Here is a 15156-nt window from a genome sequence, read left to right on the forward strand (position 1 = left end):
TGGATTCTGTTTGCTAGTATTTTGTTGAGGATTTTTGCATCTATATTCATCAGTGATATTTGTCTGTAATTTTCTTTTTTTGTAGTATCTTTGTCTGGTTTTGGTATCAGGGTGATGGTGGCCTCATAGAATGAGTTTGGGAGTGCTCCTTCCTCCGCAATTTTTTGGAAGAGTTTGAGAAGGATGGGCGTTAGCTCTTCTCTAAGTGTTTGATAGAATTCACCTGTGAAGCCATCTGGTACTGGACTTTTGTTTGTTGGAAGATTTTTAATCACAGCTTCAATTTCATTACTTGTGATTTCTCTGTTCATATTTTCTATTTCTTCCTGGTTCAGTCTTGGAAGGTTATACCTTTCTAAGAACTTGTCCATTTTGTCCAGGTTGTCCAACTTATTGGCATAGAGTTGCCTGTAGTAGTCTCTTAGGATGCTTTGTATTTCTGTGGTGTCTGTTATAAGTTCTCCTTTCTCATTTTTAATTTTATTGATTTGAGTCCTTTCCCTCTTTTTATTGATTAGTCTGGCTAATGGTTTATCCATTTGGTTTATCTTCTCAAAGAACTATCTTTTAGTTTTATTGTTCTCTGCTATTGTTTTCTTTGTTTCTATTTCATTTATTTATGCTCCGATCTTTATGATTTGTTCCCTTCTGCTAACGTTGGGTATTCTTTGTTCTTCTTTCTCTAGTTCACTTAGGGGTAACATTAGATTCCTTATTTGAGACTTTTCTTGTTACTTGAGGTAGGCTATAAATTTCCCTCTTAGAACTGCTTTTGCTGCATCCCATAGGTTTTGGATCGTCTTTTTTTCATTGCCTTTTGTCTCTAGGTATTTTTTGATTTCTTCAGTGATCTCTTGGTTATTTAGTAACGTATTGTTTAGCCTTCATGTGTTTGTTTTTTTTTTACATTTTTTCCCTGTATTTCATTTCTAATCTCATAACGTTGTGGTCAGAAAAGCTGCTTGATATGATTTCAAATTTCTTAAATTTACTGAGGCTTGATTTGTGACCCAAGATTTGATGTATCCTGGAGAATGTTCCATGTGCACTTCAGAAGGAAGTGTAATCTGCTGCTTTTGGATAGAATGTCCTATAAATATCAATTAAATCTATCTGGTCTATTGTGTCTTTTAAAGATTCTGTTTCCTTATTTATTTTCATTTTGGATGATCTGTTCATTGGTGTAAGTGAGGTGTTAAAGTCCCCCACTATTATTGTGCTACTGTTGATTTCCTCTTTTATAGCTGTTAGCAGGTGCCTTATGCATTGAAGTGCTCCTATGTTGGGTGCATATATATTTATAATTGCTACATCTTCTTCTTGGATTGATCTCTTGATCATTATGTAGTGTCCTTCCTTGTCTCTTGTAAAATTCTTTACTTTAATGTCTTTTGTATCTGATATGAGTATTGCTACTCCAGCTTTCTTTTGATTTCCATTTGTATGGAATATCATTTTCCATCCCCGCACTTTCAGTCTGTATGTGTCCTTAGGTCTGAAGTGGGTCTCTTGTAGACAGCATATAGATGGGTCTTGTTTTTCTATCCATTCAGCAAGCCTGTGTCTTTTGGTTGGAGCAATTTATCCATTCACGTTTAAGGTAATTATCAATATGTATGCTCCTATGGCCATTTATTTATTTGTTTTGGGTTTACTTTTGTAGGTCTTTTTCTTCTGTTGTGTCCCCCACTTAGAGTAGTTCCTTCAGCATTTGTGGTAGAGCTGGTTTGGTTGTGCTGAATTTTCTTAGCTTTTTCTTGTGTGTAAGGCTTTTGATTTCTCCATCGAATCTGAATGAGATCCTTGCCAGGTAGAGTAATCTTGGTTGCTTCTTCCCTTTCATTACTTTAAATATATCATGACACTCCCTTCTGGCTTGTAGAGCTTCTGCTGAAAGATCAGCTGTTAACCTTATGGGGATTCCCTTGTGTGTTATTTGTCATTTTTCCCTTGCTGCTTTCAGTAATTTTTCTTTGTTTTTAATTTTTGCCAATTTGATTACTATTTGTCTCAGCATGTTTCCCCTTGGGTTTATCCTGTGTGGGACTCTCTGTGCTTCCTGCAGTTGGATGGCTATTTTCTTTCCCATGTTAGGGAAGGTTCTGACTGTAATCTCTTCAAATATATTTTTTCGAGTCTTTTCTCTCTCTCTTCTCCTTCTGGGACCCCTATAATGTGAAAGTTGTTACATTTAATGTTGTCCAAGAGGTCTCTTTGGCTGTCTTCATTTCTTTTCATTCTTTGTTCTTTTTCTGTTCTGCAGCACTGAATTCCACCATTCGGTCTTCCAGGTCACTTATCCCTTCTTCTGCCTCAGTTATCCTTCTATTGATTCCTTCTAGTGTAGTTTTCATTTCAGTTATTGTATTGTTCATCTTTGTTTGTTTGTTCTTTAATTCTCCTAGGTCTTTAGTAAACATTTCTTTCATCTTCTCGACTTTCGCCTCCATTCATTTTCCGAGGTCCTGGATCATCTTCACTATCATTATTCTGAAATCATTTTCCGGATGGTTGCCTATCTCCACTTCATTTTGTTCTTTTTCTGGGCTTTTATCTTGTTCCTTCATTTGGTACATAGCCCTCTGCCTTTTCATCTTGTCTATCTTTCAGTGAATGTGATTTTTATTCCACAGGCTGCAGGATTGCAGTTCTTCTTGTTTCTGCTATCTGCCCTCTGGTGGATGAGGCTATCTAAGAGGCTTGTGCAAGTTTCCTGATGGGAGGGACTGGTGGTGGGTAGAGCTGGCTGTTGCTCTGGTGGGCAGAGCTCAGTAAAACTTTAATCTGCTTGACTGCTGATGGGTGGGGCTGGTTTCCCTCCTTTTCGGTTGTTTGGCCTGAGGCAACCGAACACCAGAGCCTACCCGGGCTCTTTGGTGGGGTCAATGGTGGACTTTGGGAGGGCTAATGCCAAGAAATACTTTCCAGAACCTCTGCTGCCAGTGTCCTTGTCCTCATGGTGAGCCACAGCCACCCACTGCCTCTGCAGGAGAGCCTCCAACGCTAGCAGGTATGTCTGGTTCAGTGTCCCCTGGGATCACTGCTCCTTCCCCTGGGTACCAATGTGCACACTACTTCGTGTGTGCCCTCCAAGAGTGGAGTGTCTGTTTCCCCCAATCCTGTCAGAGTCCTGCAATCAAATCTCACTAGCCTTCAAAGTCTGATTTTCTAGGAATTCCTCCTCCTGTTGTTGGAACCCCAGGTTGGGAAGTCTGACGTGGGGCTCAGGACCTTCACTCCAGTGGGTGGACTTCTGTGGTATAAGGGTTCTCCAGTTTGTGAGCCACCCACCCAGAAGTTATGGGATTTGATTTTATTGTGATTGTGCCCCTCTTACCATCTCATTGTGGCTTCTACTTTGTCTTTGGATGTGGGATATATTTTTTGGTGTATTCCATTGTGTTCCTGTTGATGATTGTTCAGCAGTTAGTTGTGATTCTGGTGTTCTCTCAAGAGGGAGTGAGAGCATGTCATTCTACTCTGCCATCTTGCTTCCAAATCTCGATTCTTTGTATTTCTAGAGAGTCAGTTGTTTCTTCTTTTTCATTTCTAATTCTACTGATTTCAGTCTTCTCCCTTTTTTTCTTGATGAATCTGGCTAATGGTTTATCAATCTTGTTTATCTTCTCAAGGAACCAGCTTTTAGTTTTATTGATCTTTGCTCTCATTTCCTTCATTTCTTTATCATTTTTTTTCTGACCTGATCTTTATGATTTCTTTCCTTCTCCTAACTTTTGGATTTTTTTGTTCTTCTTTTTCTAATTGCTTTAGGTATAAGTTTAGGTTGTTTATTTGGAATGTTTCTTGTTTCTGGAGGTAAAATGTATTGGTATAAACTTCCTTCTTAGCACTACTTTTGCTGCATCCCATAGGTTTTGGGCTGTTGTGTTTTCATTGTCATTTGTCTCTAGGGATTTTTTGATTTCCTCTTTGATTTATTCAGTGATCTTTTGGTTGTTTAGTAGTGTATTGTTTAGCCTCTATGTGTTTGTGTATTTTACAGATTTTTCCATGTAATTGATATCTAGTCTCAATGTGTTGTGTTCAGAAAACATACTTTGTATGATTTCAATTTTCTTAAATTTACCAAGGATTGATTTGTGACCCAAGATAAGATCTACCTGGAAAATGTTCCATGAGCACTTGAGAAGAAAGTACATTCTGTTGTTTTTGCATGGAATGTCCTATAAATATCAGTTAAGTCCATCTTGTTTAATGTATCATTTAAAGCTTGTGTTTCCTTATATATTTCCAGTTTGGATGATCTGTCCATAGGTTAAAATGGGGTGTTAAAGTCCCGTACTATGATTGTGTTACTGTCAATTTCCCGTTTTATGGTTGCTAGTATTTGCCCTAGGTATTGAGGTGCTCCTACGTTGGGTGCATAAATATTTACAATTGTTATATCTTCTTTTTGGATTGATCCCTTCATCATTATGTAGTGTCCTTCTTTGTCTCTTGTAATAGTCTTTATTTTAAAGTCTATTTTGTCTGATATGAGAATTGCTATTCCAGCTTTCTTTTGATTTCCATTTGCATGGAATATCTTTTTCCATCCCCTCACTTTCAGACTGTATGTGTCCCTGGGTCTGAAGTGGGTCTCTTGTAGACAGCATATATATGGGTCTTGCTTTTGTATCCATTCAGCCAGTCTATGCCTTTTGGTTGGAGCATTTAATTCATTTACATTTAAGGTAGTTGTCGATATGCATGTTCCTATTACCATTTTCTTAATAGTTTTGGGTTGTTATTGTAGGTATTTTCCTTCTCTTGTGTTTCCTGCCTAAATAAGTTCCTTTAGCATTTGTTGTAAAGCTGGTTTGGTGCTGCTGAATTCTCTTAACTTTTGCTTTTTCGTCAAGATTTTAATTTTGTCGTTGAATCTGAATGAGATCCTTGATGAGTAGAGTAATCTTGGCTGTAGGTTTTTCCCTTTCTTCACTTTAAATATGTCCTGCCACTCCCTTTTGGCTTGCAGAGATTCTGATGAAAGATCAGCTGTTAACCTTATGGGGATTCCCTTGTATATTATTTGTTGCTTTTCCATTGTTGCTTTTAATAATTTTTCTTTGTATTTAACTTTTGATAGTTTGATTAATATGTGTCTTGTGTTTCTTCTTGGATTTATCCTGTATGGGACTCTCTTTGCTTCCTGGACTTCACTGACTATTTCCTTTGCCATATTAGGGAAGTTTTCAACTATAATTTCTTGAAATATTTTCTCCGTCCCTTTCTTTTCTCTCTTTTTCTTCTGGGACCCCTATAATTCAAATGTTGGTGCATTTAATGTTGTCCCAGAGGTCTCTAATACTGTCCTCAATTCCTTTGATTCTTTCTTTCTTTCTTTATTCTGCTCTGCAATAGGTATTTCCAATATTTCATCTTCCAGGTCATTTATCCGTTCTTCTGCCTCAGTTATTCTGCTACTGATTCCTTCTCAAGAATTTTAAATTCCATTTATTGTGTTCTTCATCATTGTTTGTTTGCTCTTTAGTTCTTCTATGTCCTTGTTAAACGTTTCTTGTATTTTCTCCTTTCCATTTCCAAGATTTTGTATCATCTTTACTATCATTACTCTGAATTCTATTTCAGGTAGACTGACTATTTCCTCTCCATTTGTTTGATCTGGTGGTTTTTTACCTTGCTTCTTCATCTGCTGTGTGTTTCTCTGTATTCTCCTTTTGCTTAACTTACTGTGTTGGGGTCTCCTTTTTGCAGGCTGCAGCTTCATAGTTTCAGTTGTTTTTGGTGTCTTCCCCCAGTGGCTGAGGTTGGTTCAGTGGTTTGTGTAGGCTTCCTGTGGAAGGTATTGGTGCCTGTGTTCTTGTGGATGATGCTGGATCTTTTCTTCTTGTGGCAGGGCCACATCTGGTGGTTTGTTTTGGGGGTGTCTGTGACCTTTTTTATGATTTTACAGCCTCTCTGTTAATGGGTGGGGTTGTATTCCTGTTTTGTTAGTTGTTTTACATAGGGTGTCCAACACTGTACCTTGCTCGTCATTGAGTGGAGCTGGGTCTTAGCATTGAGTTGGTGATTTCTGGGAGAGCTTTCATTGGTTCATAGTACATGTGTCTGGGAGGTCTCTTTTGGACCAATGTCCTGAACTCGGCTCTCCAACCTCAGTGGCACAGGCCTTACACCTGGATGGAGGACCAAGACCATGTCAGCCACACAGCTCAGAAAAAAAAAAGGAGAAAAAAAGAAAGGAAGAATAAAATAAAATAAAAATGTTATTAAAACAAAAAATAATTATTAAAAATTAAAATAATATAAGGTAATAATAAAGGAAAAGCAAAGAAAGATAGAAAGAAGAGAGTAACCAATCCAAAAAGCAAACCACCAATGGTAACAAGCGCTAAAAACTATACTAAAAATCAAACAAACAAACAAAAAATGGACAGAGAGAATCCTAGGATAAATGGTAAAAGTAAAGCTATGTAGACAAATCACACAAAGAATCATACACATACACCATCAGAAAAAGAGAATAAGGAAAAATAAATCTGTATATAAGAGAAAAATAAGGAGGAAAAGGGCAACCAAATCAATAAGCAAATCTACCAATGATAATAAACTCTAAATACTAAACTAAAATAAACCTAAAATCAGAAACAAATTAGATGCAGAAGGCAGACCCCAAGCCTACAGTTGCTCCCAAAATTCACCACCTCAATTTTGGGATCATTTGTTATCTAGTCAGGTATTCCACAGATGCAGGCTACATCAAATTGATTGTGGACATTTAATCCACTGTTCCTGAGGCTGCTGGGAGAAATTCCCCTTTCTCTTCTTTGTTTGCACAGCTCCTGGGGTTTGGCTTTGGGTTTTGCCATGTCTCTGCATGTAGGTCGCCTGAGGGTATATGTTCTTTGCCCAGACAGGATGGGGTTAAAGTAGCAGTTGTTCAGGTGTCTCTGGCTCACTCAGCCCGAGGGGAGTCAGCGGTATGGAATGCAGGTTGAGCCTGTGGTGGCAGAGACAGGCATGATGTGGCAAGAACTTGAGGTGCACCGTGTGTTCTCCTGGGGAAGTTGTCCCTGGATCCTGGGACCCTGGTAGTGGTAGGCTTAACATGCTCCTGGGAGAGGAGGTGTGGATAGTGACCTGTGCTTGCACACAGGGTTCTTGGTGGCTGCAGCAGCAGCCTTAGCATTTCATGGCCGTCTTTGTTGTCTGTGTTGTTAGCCTGCTCGTGCCCATCTCTGGAGCTCGTTTAGGCAGTGCTCTGAATCTCCTCTCCTCGAGCACCCTGAAACAATGGCCTCTTGCCTCTTAGGCAGGTCCAGATTTTTCCCAGACTCCCTCCCAGCTAGCTGTGGCACACTAGCCCCCATCAGGCTGTGTTCACACAGTCAACCCCAATCCTCTGCCTGGGATCTCACCTCCAAAACGAGAGCCTCAACTCCCAGCCCTCACCTGCCCTGGTGGGTGAGCAGACAAGCCTCTCAGGCTGGTGAGTGCTGGTCGGCGTTGATCCTCTGTGAAAGAATCTCTGTTTTTCCCTCTGCACCCCTGTTGCTGTACTCTCCTCCATGGCTCCAAATCTTTCCCCCTGCCCACTGCCTGTCTCTGCCACTGAAGGGGCTTCCTAGTGTATGGAAAGTTTTCCTCCTTCACAGCTCCCTCTCAGATGTGCAGGTCTCATTCCTATTCTTTTGTCTCTGTTTTTCCTTTTTTCTTTTGCCCTACCTAGGTACGTGGGGAATTTCTTGCCTTTTGGGAAGTCTGAGGTCTTCTTCCAGCCTTCAGTAGGTGTTATGTAGGCGTTGTTCCACATGTAGATGTATTTTTGATGTATTTGTGGGGAGGAAGTTGATCTCCATGTCTTATTCCTCCGCTTTCTTGAAGGTCCCCCCAACCTTTGTTTCTGAGTCTTGTTAATCAGTATATTTTTCTTTTTTACACTCTGACATATGCCCCATCAAGCGTTTATAACTGTTGTCCTCAGAGAAGCTCATGTAGAAAAATATGTACAGGGTGATACATTAAGTAAGAGAGATAAATGTTGCACCTTAGAAATGATCAATTCCAATTTCAGTACTTGCCAGGGGCTTTAGCTTTAACAAGATTCTGTATTTTTAAGAAATATGCAAAGTAATTCTTATGGCAAGGCATAGACTGGTGAAATGGAAATGACAATAATGGTAGACTGGTAATAAAAAGATCTGGCCTCTAATCACTGACCAGCTGTGTGACCTTAGGTGAGCCATACTCCCATCTATCTACACTTTTCTTATATAAAATAAGAGTATGGTATTCAATCTCAAGATGCTCACCAGCTTTAAGTCAGTATCCATGTTATATAATAGAGAGTTTACAATTTGTTTTTCATACACATTGGTGGTGGAGGGTTATATTTAATGAAAAAACAAGCTAAAAACAGTATAAGTGCAAAGCATTCTTCTATTTAAATTCATTTCAAATTTAGCCATGATCCTAGGAAAATAAACATAATCTAAAATGTAAAAACATACATCTGTTTACCATGAAATTTACTTGTCTTTCAAAATGTGTTTTAAACATTCAAACATGTGTTGTTTATATAAATATTTGACCATACAAGAGTTTGTTTTTATGTATGTCCACTACAATGAAAACACAGATAGAAAGGGCAGGCATTAAACTGAATTGCAGAGAGATAGGGGAGGGAACAAACTTTTACGGGTGACTTATGGTGCTTTACACTTATTATCCACATACATTATCTCAAAACCACCCTCTGTTATATTATGTCCATTTACTGTTAACTGAAGCACAGAGACTAAAAAATTTGACCATGCTATATTGCAAATTCTGAAGGAGAACTGCGTTTTTCTCATGGCATCTAGAATAGTTCTGGCACATAATAGGTGTTCGGTTTACCTTTCATGAATGAATAAGTCAGTAATATTAGGCAGGAGCCTGGGAAAACATTCCACATTAAAGAAATGTATGTACATAATATTCAATGAAATTAAAGGGAAAATATACCAAATTTGCTACTTAGATTTTTTTAGAAATACAAGATATAACAAGGAAACATGAATCTAAAATTTCCACATTATTCCACAAGTAATGGCTAACTATACATCCTGAGGCAAAGCTCATTTTCGTGATCAATAACTAGAAGGTCTATTAGACTTTTAAACATCTACATAGTTTCTACCACAATCTCAGGAATATATTTATGTGGGAAACATATTCTTATTTGCAGTTTATCTAATATTACAAAAGAAGTCCTATTACAGCACATAACCTTTTCAAAGTTTCTTTCTGCTGTGGGCATGCTGCATTTTGGAAAACCACTAAAAATAAAAAGATAGTAAGCAGTTCACTATTCTTTCCTCTAGTAGAAGTTTTAACAAGCCATAAGCAAGAAGAAAATGGTAATACTTCTTTCTTTTTCTGTATGTTAGTATTTTTATAGGGATAAAGATTTCTGCACAGTATCCATGGCTTTGAAAAATTTTAACCTCAGTTATGCTTAAAACTCCTTTATATCAAATAGAATCTTAGTGAGGAACCCTGTGGTTATCTTATCTTTCATTTTGGAAGAGTATGTTTTTATTAATATTCTGTCTCTGTGTCCTCTCTCCTGCAGTATGGGGTCTCAAGGAACCCTTATGACAGTCCATGGATCCTGAAAGCTGCTGTCATGGCACATGGAGTTTATTAGTATCAGTGGCAGATTGAATAAAAACAAAAATGAAAAAAACTCAAAAAAGAAAAGTTGGAAGATAAATTTGAGGATATCTTACTGAAAGTATAGCAAAAGAACAAACAGATTGAATATGGAGATCTCAGGGTAACAGTTGTGCTCCAGGTGCAGAGTAACAGGTTGGAGCAGATCAGAAGTTCCAGGAAAATTTCTTTAAGAAGATGAAATTATTGTATTGCCAAATGTGTATGAATGTATTGAAAGGAAGTATGTACAACTGGGGAAGGTTTTGAGGATAAATTAGTAGTAGTACCTAGAAAATTAAGCAAGCAAACATACAAAAACCAAAGTAAATAAAGAACTCCAAGGAAACAAAATAATAGTATGCAGAAAAGGACAAAAATAATATTATACCACAAAAGTCAAATGTGTAAAGCATTTACATAGTCGTAATAATGTTAACACAAAATATCAAACTAACCAAAATTGTGGAATAATTATACTGTGAGGATAAGAAGAGAAGTATACATGTAGGTGAAAGGATCAATAAAGAGATCTTGAAAGAGTTAGAAAAAATACCTTGCATTTCGTAGTGAAAAATCAATCAACAATGCCTAACACTGAAAAATCAAGAAGTAGTGATATAAACAGATAGATGAGACAGCTAGGTGTTCCCCAATATCTTTCTCCCTCTTCCAATAATAACTGAAAGTTTATCTGGGCACATGACTCTCTACAATAAAACTACATTTGCAGCTTCCCTTGTAGTTAGGTATGACCATGTGACTAATATTTAGCCAATGGGATTTAAGTGAATATGTCTTGTGGCAGTTTCTGGGAATCCCTTTTTAAAGATAGCTAGTACACACTTTTTCTCCCTTCTTTCTCCCCATTTCTGTCATGCTGCCTGGACTGTAAATGCCATAATTTTGGACCCTGAGGACGAGGGCTACATCGTAGGGATGGCAGAATGGAAGATGGAAGGCATTAGAGTCTCTTGAGGACTTCACAAGGCAGAAGGGCCATGCCAGCTCTGGACTTGTACATGGAATTGAAATATCTTGTTTAAGCCACTGTTATTGAGTCTTTTTGTTATTCACAGCAAAACCTAATTCTAATTAATATACCACATTATTTGGATGGTGGTAAATACCAAAGGAATCATCTAAAAGAGTAGAAAGTACTCTGGCTATCAGGAAATGGTAGGAGGAGAGGAGTAAAGAATGTTGGTTTTGTAGCAAGTTCTACAGAACTTAGCTCCTTAAGCTATGTGCATGTATAACTTTGATTTAAAGAAACATTAAAAACAATGACAACAAAAACACATGCTCTGTATTTCCCTAATTGTGGCTTTTGATTAGGCTCTTCATACCATGATGCCACTCCAATTCCTCTTCAGTCATTTACATTCTTTTGTCACCCCTTTTGCTAGACTTTAAGCTCCTTAGAAATAGGACAAGTGTCTAATGCATTTCTAGTTCCCTGTTCATATATATAACACATAGCATGCTCAGTAAATACAGGATTTTATTTGATTTCTCATCTGAATCCTAAAAAAAAATAAAAAAGCGTGGCTCTGGACAGAGCAGTATTTATTTTGAGAACACTATTTATTTTGAGAAATGTGCTCTATGATTTCTCCCTATATTTCTCCCTCTTTCTTCATATATGTATGAGAAAATACTTTATTTCTTCCTCTGGAAGAGTTCTGCGTTTTGTCCTTTTTCTTTAATAGTACTTCACTCTTGATTTTCTGTAATGATCCTCCAGTGTGAGCTGAATCCTACTTATACTTGCTCACAAGAGTCAATTGTTAGCATCTCTTTTGAACTCTGCATTGAAGAAGCCATGGAATCAGCCATGGCAGGAATCTTTATATCATAGAAATCAACAAATGTTATAAATCAGGGCTTTTTTTCCCTTAAATAGCTGGTTGTTAAATACCACCATACATCTGCCACTATCTAAATCTTATACAAGTATCTTTTAAATGGAATGTAAACTACAGTTCCCATGACTGATCAATATAATTTTTCAATCTATCATTCATTATATAATATGTGAGATGTACAGTACTCCCCCATTATCTGAGTGAATGCCTGAAACCAGGGATAGTGTCGAACGCTATATATACTACGTTTTTTTTTTTCTATACACACACCTACAATAAAGTTTAATTTATAAACTAGGCACAGTAAGAGAATATCCAAGTTGCCAGCATCACTACCCTTGAGATTTGGGGCAATTATTAAGTAAAATAAGGGTTACTTGAACACAAGCACTGAGATACCATGACAGTCAATCTGATAACTTAGATGGCTACTAAGTGACTAATGGGTGGGTAGCATATACAGCATAAATACACTGGAGAAATGGATGATTCACATCCTAGGATGGAGCAGGAGGACACAAGATCTATCATGCTACTCCAAACAGAGCACAAATGAAAACTTATGAATTGTTTATTTCTGGAATTTTCCATTTAATATTTTCAGACTGCAGTTGAGCACAGGTAACTGAAATTGCAGAAAGCAAAACCACAGGTAAGGGGGGAGTACTGTATTTCAGATCACCTCATGCAATTTTATGAGACTTATGTGCTGCCAGCTGTGCTAAGAGGGCAGATATTTCATGCAATTTTAAAAACAGTGTTATCGAGATATATTTAACATGCCATACAACTCACTCATTTAATGTGTACAGTGAAAATATTTTTAACATATTCACAGAGTTGTGCAACAATTACCACTAGCTAATTCCAGAACATTTTCATCATGCCAAAAACAAACCCTATACCCATTAGCAGTCACTCCTCATTCCTCCCTCCCACCAGCCCCTGGCAGCCACTAATCCACCCTCTGTCTCTATAGATGTGCCTATTCTGGACATTTCATATAAATGGAACTATAAAATATGCAGTCTTTTGTGACTGGCTTCTTTCACTTGGCATAATGTTTTCAAGATTCATCTATTTTGTAGCATGTTTCAGTATTTCATTCCTTTATATGGCTCTATAATATTCCACTATATGCATATATCACATTTTGTCTATTCATTCACTTGATGAACATTTTTTCCTACTTTTTTGCTATTATGAATAATGCTGTTGTGTACATCCATGTATAAGTTTTCTTTAAACAACAAATATTTGTCTAGATCAAGGCACCAGTAGACCTGATGTCTGGTGAGAGTCCACTTCCTGGCTTGTAGACAGCCAACTTCTCCGTGTGTCCTCACAGGGCCAAGAGAGAGAAAGAGAGATGTGGCTCTTTTCATTATGGCATTAATCGCATCTTGAGGTCCTCACTCTCAGGAACTAATATAACCTAATTACCTTACAAAGGCCCCACCTCCAAATATCATCATATTGTGGATTAGAGTTTCAACATCTGAATTTGGAAGTGACACAAACAATAAGTCCACAGTAGTAATGTTTACCGAATATTCACTAATAAAAGACAAAACTGGCAATGTGATTTCTACTTTTTTCACTGAGATCACACTGCATAAGATCAAGTTATACTTGAAGATTCAATGAAAGGAGGAGCTTATTTGTGAACTACCCAGACAAGTGTGATAATTTTTGCTAAGATTAAAACTTCATATCAATAAAAATGATTATTTTATACACTTTTCTAACATGAATCAATGTGCAGATTGTAGGAGTAGTCACCAGTTCTATATACAAGGATTTCAAAAATTACAAGAAAAATTTGAAGGATACTTTGTTGATATTCATAAGCTTAGAGTTTCTTTTCAATTTATAGTATGCCTTTTTGATTTTCATGTTAATGATGGTAAGCTGACACAAGAATTGGCAGTTTTATTTAATTTGAATAGATATAATCTTGAAATTGATAAACTTTTCTTCAAAGTCAAATCAATTTTTCCTAAAAAAGATGAATCAATGTTCACACTCAAGATAGCTTTACCTCATTCTGTATAGGTAGCGTCACAAGATGCATCCAATTTGCTCTCCGTACAAACTCATCACTGTTACATTATCGGTACTGGAACTCTGCAGCTATCTCCAGCAAGGGTGGCAAGGGTGTCTTATTGTGTGTGTTACTTATAGTCAGAAATAATACATCATCAAGTTCAAAACTTTTATTCCTGGAGGTCATTAAAATTCATCTTTTTGTTTTCATGAGGCATCACCCTCAAGTGTGTTCTGGGTAGCACTGATTCTTGGGGGTACCAACAGGAAAAAGCAGAATTGTTTTGGGAACAAGTAGACTGGAGAAACACTTGGTTATGGAAAGTTAATAAATTTTATTACAGCAGAACTTCACAGAGCCTTGGAGTATGTTGATACTTATACTAATCTCCTTGGGGCATGGGAAAGGTATAGTATTAAGTGTAGTATTAAGTGTTTTCCTAAGTAATTTGGAACTGGCTCCCTGAAGGGACCAGTGATCCTTAGAACATATTCAGTTCTCATTTCTTTCACTCCAGTGAAGCAGGTAATTTGTTCTCTCTCTCTCTCTCTCTCTCTCTCTCTCTCTCTCTTTTTTTAAACAGCTGTGAACACTGAATTTTAGAGAGTGACACCCAAAGTTATCCCATTAGTTACTGGTTGAGCTGTGAACGCTGTCACCATAATACTAAAGCGTTAATTGAAATTCCACCTTGTATTATATGTAGAATTCAGAATTTCTGACCATTATGAATAATCAGTCTCTTAACATAGATGAATATTTTTATTGTTTCTTTGGTCCCTAGTTTATGTTTGTAGTACCATAGAACCACTTGAAGTAATATGATATAGCAACTTTTTGCCAACTTTCCAAACAAGTTAATGTTAATAATGTAACATGTAGTAGAGAGGCCATTAGTGGAGAATGCCAAAAACCTCCAAACAAAGCAAATATACTGTCTTTTAAAAATTATATGACAGAAGAATATCTCTCATTATTACATGCTGGCCAAATTTTGTAGTGTAAGTTTCCCATTGTTAGAAGCCCTTGTAATAATCTTTCATTAAGACTAAAGATAATGTTAATTTTACAGGGCACACTTCTTTTTTTTTAAATTGAAGTATAGTTGATTTACAATGTTGTGTTAATTTCTGCTGTACAGTAAAGTGATTCAGATATATATATATATATATATATATATATATATATATATACATACATATTCTTTTTTATATTCTTTTCCACTATGGTTTATCACAGGATATTGAATACAGTTCCCTGTGCAATAAAGTAAGACCTTGTTGTTTATCTCTTCTGTATATAATAGCTTGCATCTGCTAACCCCAAACTCCCACTCCATCCCTCCCCCACCCTCCACCATTGGCAACCACAGGTCTGTTCTCTATGTCTGTGAGTCTATTTCTGTTTCGTAGGTAGGTTCATTTGGTGAGGACACACTTCTTAAATAACAAAGCCAAGGGCCTTGTGTCTCTCTTTGGAAACAAAGGGTAATGTTCTACTTTGTCAATCTTGATCAATAAAATATTATTATAGAAACACAGAGAGTTCTAGCTAAATCCTTCTAAAGGAGTTTGATGATTT

General features: G+C 37.0%; 1 protein-coding gene across 1 annotated transcript in view; it reads right to left on the minus strand.

Moving 5' to 3' along the window:
- HDX (highly divergent homeobox) overlaps positions 1–15156 on the minus strand; it is a 181590-nt gene that overhangs the window by 47825 nt on the left and 118609 nt on the right. The window lies entirely within an intron of this gene.

The sequence above is a fragment of the Monodon monoceros genome, unplaced genomic scaffold (assembly GCF_005190385.1).
Source record: "Monodon monoceros isolate NGI ecotype Baffin Bay Population unplaced genomic scaffold, NGI_Narwhal_1 Super_Scaffold_22, whole genome shotgun sequence".
NCBI lineage: Eukaryota > Metazoa > Chordata > Mammalia > Artiodactyla > Monodontidae > Monodon > Monodon monoceros.